The sequence below is a fragment of the Corvus kubaryi genome, unplaced genomic scaffold (genome assembly GCF_017639235.1).
Source record: "Corvus kubaryi isolate FWS band 111438036 unplaced genomic scaffold, C.kubaryi_AGA036_p1.0 132, whole genome shotgun sequence".
In the NCBI taxonomy this organism is placed as follows: domain Eukaryota; kingdom Metazoa; phylum Chordata; class Aves; order Passeriformes; family Corvidae; genus Corvus; species Corvus kubaryi.
In genome coordinates this window covers 9,725,810-9,731,906 of record NW_024580666.1, presented here as the reverse complement: position 1 = coordinate 9,731,906, position 6,097 = coordinate 9,725,810, and the positions used below count along the sequence as shown (strand labels likewise).

General features: G+C 46.0%; 1 protein-coding gene across 2 annotated transcripts in view; it reads right to left on the bottom strand.

Moving 5' to 3' along the window:
- The window catches only part of CDH7 (cadherin 7), a 93,846-nt gene extending 88,535 nt beyond the window's left edge, over positions 1-5,311 (bottom strand). Inside the window, exon 1 of one of the 2 annotated variants that reach the window (XM_042032223.1) lies at positions 5,176-5,311. The gene's annotated coding sequence lies outside the window, so the exon portion shown is untranslated. Of the gene's footprint in view, positions 1-3,855; positions 4,104-5,175 lie in introns of those variants that run through there. The other variant, XM_042032212.1, reaches the window with a different exon arrangement.
- Between the last annotated feature and the right edge of the window lie 786 nt (positions 5,312-6,097).

Below are 6,097 nucleotides of genomic sequence, written 5' to 3'. Positions count from 1 at the left end.
ACAGGCACAGGCACAGGCACAGGCACAGGCACAGGCACAGGCACAGGAATGTGATCCTTGAGACAAAAAGGTTTTGAGAAGATAACATGTCTAATTATGGTGTCAATTGCAATGTCTGGTTATCACTCTTTTCATGGAGAGAAAAAAATAAAGGAGTGTGCCTTGGAGCAAGTGAGGTGGGGACCCTGCGATGAAATGAAGCTCTATGAGTTCAAGGCAGTACGATGAAACCTATTAACTCCCTGTGCCAGATGACATTACAACTACAGACCACAACCTCCTGCCGCTAACTGGCCTAAATATTCACATGGGAGATCCGTAAATGTAGTGCACATCCTGCAGTCTGCATCTGGTTATCAAGCAAAAAACTATCACTGCTCCAAACATATGGCACTGTTACACTAAACTGGCTCAAATACCCTCTGACTCAGGTGAAAGGACCTGATGAGATGACAAAAAAAATTAGGCACACTGCAATAAATTATATGGCTTAAAAAATGCATAAAGAAAACCAGGCAACAGCTTTTGGTCTTTTACACTGCTCTGCAGTTGCTCATAAGATTGCACATGTCTAGAGTGCTAAATTTTTTGGGTTGTTGGTAGGTTTGTTTCGTTCCCCAAGCAAAATTAACAAAAGAAAGATTTTTTTTTTTTTCCTAATATCATTTTCTCCATGTGAAAGAGCTGTATTGGTTTTTCACCTTGCCATGGTGCATTTGAAAGATCTAAGTTGCTGGGAAGGATTATGCTAATTTGATCAGTTATTGAAAAGAAACACCAGCAGTATTTGTAGATCTGGGACCAATCAAGGCAAATATTTAAATTTCCACAAGCTCAATTTCTACAGCCTCATTTCAGCTGAAGAACGTCACATAATGCCTAGGGATGACTTTCTTGCAGAACTGCTGAATTCCCAGAGGAGGCACTCCTGCATTACTGCTTAGAGTTAAGCCTGGTTTGACAGGAAGAACCGAAGTAACCATCTATTTTATGCACCCTTCCTCAGCTAGAATTTAATGATTTTCATTGCCACAGGAAAACAATACCCAGAAGTAGCATGAAAGCATATATGAAAAAAAAGTGTGCGATAAACTAAAGGAAAAGGAATGGCTCAAGAAAGGCCTCCATTGAAGAACCGCTGAACACATCAGACACTGAAGCCAATAGACTAAAAACACACACAAAAACTTGCTAGACAGCCCATCACTAGGACTGACTCCCAAGCAGTATATTCATCTGTAAACCATTTGAAGTTTAAAATATTTTCGATTTTCATCACATATCGGACTCAATTTGTGAGCTGAATCCCTTTGAGAAAAGGCTTAGCCAGGTTTATAGCAAAGTAGGAATTTAAGTTGGAGTAGAACCATATAAGGTCTTGCATTAGTAATGATTTTCTTCAGTCAAGTCTCTGACTGCTGAAGAAACACAGAAAAATGTGGGCACAACGTGTATGCACACACAGTCATATGTGAAAAGGATAGGCGAAAATCTACATGGATGCTGTATACATTCTTCTCATCAGAAAATTCACAGTCAATCTGCAGCTGTACAAATGCTGCACAATTACCCTTTTACATGAAAAAATAAGAATACTTTGCTGTTAAATCAATAGCAAATAATCAATAGTACTTTGCTATTAAATCAATGAAAGTAGACTTAAGAGAGTTGTGAGGCTGTCGTCTGACTTTTAACACAATTCTAATGACCTACATCAGCCTTTAATTACAGTAAAGTCTCCCATTATAAGGGTGAAATGTTCCTTGATTAAACCTGCAATCTTTAATGGCTTTTTGCAAGAAAATAGGCTATATTACTGAAGTTTGTATTTTCACTCACACTAACTGACACGCATTTCTAACATGCAGTGGTAGCTCAGATTATTACCTTTGATATTTTCCTAATATTCCTGTTAGTTTTAAATCTTTATCAAGTACTCAAACCCTAGATATTGCACATACTTAATATCAAAAGCTGTCAGAGCTAGGCCTTCCCTTACAGTGGATTTTATTTCAATTGTTTTTAAATCTTACTTAGCCTTTCTTCATGACCCTGAAAAAAAAGTGTGTCTAGATGTCTAGATTAGATCCCCTGGTAGTTGCAGGCTGAAAAGCTATAAAATTGTGTACAAGGACTTTAAAAAGGATAGCACATTTGGTCCCTGGATAGTTTTTTGTGTTTGTTAAGTGGGTTTTGTGTTCTTTTTTTCCTCCAAAGATGGTAACACACCCGTTGCACTGAACTAGCTCTAATGAGGCACAATCGTACGGTTTCCAAACATCCTCACTTCACCTCTGCATCGTTAAAACTGTTATTATATTGCTGAAAGAAAATCAGCATCACTTTACAACTGATCTTTATCTGTTGACCTGTTGTACCTTCAGAAGCTGCATGGTAAGCAAACTTAATTTAGTTACGCAACTTTCATGCTACTGCCCATCTGAACAGCTCTGCACCTGAGACTGCGTAGACCGACCTTTCTCAGAAACAGAGTAAGTACCTAGCTTTCACCAGTAACAATTCCCTGCAAACTCAAATAATGGAACAGACAAACAATTAGTAGATATCATAAAGGTAGGAAAGTAAAGTCACGCATTAGTGCCAAGAAGAGACTGTTTCAGAAACTGGCATGCTCAAGAGTTTGGCTCTTCTATGTATTTATTTATTTGTCCTGGAAAAGCAATTTATTTTCTGCAAAGCTGCACCATCACCTATGTTTCAGCTGAAAAATGGCAAGTCAGTATGTCTTGTTAGAGAGACTATGAAGTATACTCTGCCCTTTAAAGTCTCTGGTTTGACTTGAGCAAGTTATCTATCAGAACATAAGATTTTATCCTTGCAATGGGAAAAGATTAAAGTATCAGCATTTCAGTTCCCAGAATCAGAGCATATCACTAGTATCCATCTCCCATCCTTTCCTAAATCCCAGGGAAGACATCGTTTGTAGAATCTTGGCTCACCTGAACTACTTCACCTTTTGAAAGCAGTATAAGGCTAAATCGTATCTCAAAAAGGGATATTTTTTTCCTCCATTAGCAACTAGAAGCCTGAGGATCCAGATGACAAACCTCTTGCTACTGGTGTACACAGCCTATTGCAGGAAAGCAGGACATGCCCGTGCGTGGATATGTGGATGGATTAGGGGACAGGGCAGAGGGGGAAGGGTCACTATCAGCCAAGCACTGCAGAGCTAGCCTTACCAGCTGAATACTAATCAAAGAACTAGCTCCCATAATTTCAATGTTTGCAAACTCTAGAACATCCTTGACACAGAAGGACGAAAGCTCTGGGAAATAACTCAGGAAATTTCCTTGTCTCTAATCTTTTCCACTGTAGCATCACTGCAAGACTTCGAGCCCAAGCAAGACAGCCGCTTTGGCTTGGCAGAAAGGACTGAGACAGGACTTTGGGCTGCCTGCATTTTGCACAAGTCTGTGGTCCTCCCTTCCCCCACCCCACTTCTCCGCTTGTCTGTGAGACTTCTCCAAAGAGTCAAGAGTGATGCTATTGTTCTCGTATTTCTCAGAAGGTGCACAAGCGCCTACAGTCCCAGTGCTCTCACTTTCCACGGTTTCCCCACCACACCTGGTGCTGGGTGCTCCCGCGGCCGGTCCCAGCCGCGCTGCCCGGGCCGTCCCCAGCCCGAGGAACGGGAAACTTAACGGCCGCGGCCGCACCGCCTCCGGCGGCTCCGCAGAGCTGCGGCCCCGCTCCGGGCAGGAGCCGCTCCAGAGCGAGCGGGTGCGGGGGAACAGCACACAACCCTCTCCTGCAACTGCTCCGACCGCCCTCTGCCTACATGGGAGGGGAAGGGGAAGGAAGGCAAGGAAAGGCACAGGTGCAGCCAGCACTTACCTGCTCCCCCTCTCCCTCGGCTGCCAGCGCGGTGAGTGTTTTAATCCCAAGGGCCGACGGTGCCTCCGCGGCGAAGTGCTGGCGGGATGCTCCCCGGCGGGGGGGGGGGGTGGGCTGCAGGCGGCGGGGCGCCCACCGGGCATGGGGGCTGTGCGCCCGCCCGCGCACTCGCCCGCACCCGCGGAGATGGGAGCGCTGCCGCTGCTCCGCTCCTCCTCCTCCACGGCACGGCGCGGCACAGCACCGCCAGCCGCTGGGCACACGATGGGAGAAGTGGGTGCCGGTGCCAAGCCCAGCTCCGACTGGGTGCGGATCGTGGCTGCGGGAGGAGGAGGAGGAAGAGGAGGGAGGGAAGGAGCGCGGAGGGAGGGAGAAGGCAGAGGAGGTGGAGATGCTGCTCTGGGCAGGGGATATCACGGCTCGGTGGCTGGAGCCGGCTGCCAGCTCCGTCCGAGGGCGCGCGGAGGCGGCACAGGGACTCTTTGTACCTCCCGAAGACCCAGCGGTGGCTATTGAACAGGGATCCAGGGAGCAGGCAGCCTGCCCGGCCCCACTACCCCCCCGCCTCTTCTCCTCCTCCTCCTCCTTGACAGGATATACAGATGGAGTCCTTTGGATAAAAATCAGGAGCCGGGCTAGGGGGTGGGGCGGGAACCAATCTCTCTCCCTATTTGCATTTGAAATGGTGAGTTGAAGGAGAGACTTCAAGATTTTTTTTTTTAATTTTTTTTTATCTATTTTTTTATTTCTCCCCCCACAACCCACCACGCAATTTGTCCTACAAGCTGCGACTGAGGTTTCGAGGCGTAAAGACAAAGTCACTAAACTGAACTTGCGGAGTCCCCGCTTTAAAGCTTTGCCCTTTCAGCCTGCCCACCCTGCCACTTGTGAAACCCACACTCCCTGCCCCGGCCCGTCCGCCTGCCTGGCTCGGAGCAGCCGCGGGCACCGACCCGGGCTGGGCCGGGGTCCCCTCTCCTGGTCCCTGGGCAGGGCACGGAGCCACCACCGACCTTCTCAGGGGACTTAAACCTCGCAGCCCTGCTGCCCTCTGTCTCCCTAGAGCTGCTGTCACGCCTCCCCGACCACTGTTTATACCGCGGGGTGGTGGTGAGCGGGGAGAAGAGGATTAAAGAAATAAAAAATACGCTGAATAACTAAACCAGGTGCTTTCACAGAATAAAGCGTGGAGAGAGCGGAGTGTGAGCACCGGCAGCGGGAGAAGGCTCAGTGTCGCGCTGGGGCTGGTGCCCGGCAGCACCCACGCACAGCCCCGCAACCCCGGAGCTGCTCGGGGCAGCCGCTCAAGGAAATGAGTACCTGCTTTGTCTGGACCTGGTCCAGCTGGGAAAGCGGCAGCACAAACTTTCTGCCTCATTTCAGCACTGCTGAAGCCGTTTGGGTCTCCAGAACGAAACAGATCTACAACTGAAACGTGATCAGCCAGGAGTCAGCACACCTCCTGAAAAAAAAAGAAAAGAGGCAGAGGTTCCCAATGTTGACAGAGCTGCTGAACTGACATTTTCCATGGACAAAAATATTTTTAACACGTACTGTTTTTAGAACAATGGACTGTACCAAGGTCAACTGTAAGATGTGCACCTTGGCCAATGTCTTTTGATTTATATTTACCAGAAAAGCACTTTCAACATGATACAAACAAACTAATAATGTGCATATATAATTAATTTTCATTCCTACTATACATTATACTATAAAGTGTGTTGTCAACGCTAATAAAGTAATGTGTGGATAAAGTCACTTCATAAGAAAGAAACAGCAACAAAACAATTGGTTTGGTTCACAAAGGTCTTCTTAAAAATAATTTTAATTTCTGAATTTGTTTGTAGCCTTTGAATACACAAATGCAGCATCCATGACCATTTTAATAAATGTAATATGTAACTGCTATGTGTTCTTTGTCTTTAAGCTTCACTTTCAGACGTGCGATTTCCAATGTCACCGTTCTAATCAGAGGGAGGCAATTCAACATCATGGCATTTGTGAACTGAAGAAGTGGTTTAAAGAGAGCAACTAGAAGCAATCTTCATTCTCCAAGTGGAGTGTCTGAGTGCATGGTTACATCTTAAGATATATTCAGGCAAGAAAATCCTGAAACATGATTGCACACAGTTGCTTAAGATTGTAATTAAGGATTCGCTTTTCCTTTGTTCTCCTTCCCCCAATCCCTAATTCATCTTTTACAAGTTAATCAAAATAAGACTCTTTGCACTGATCCTTA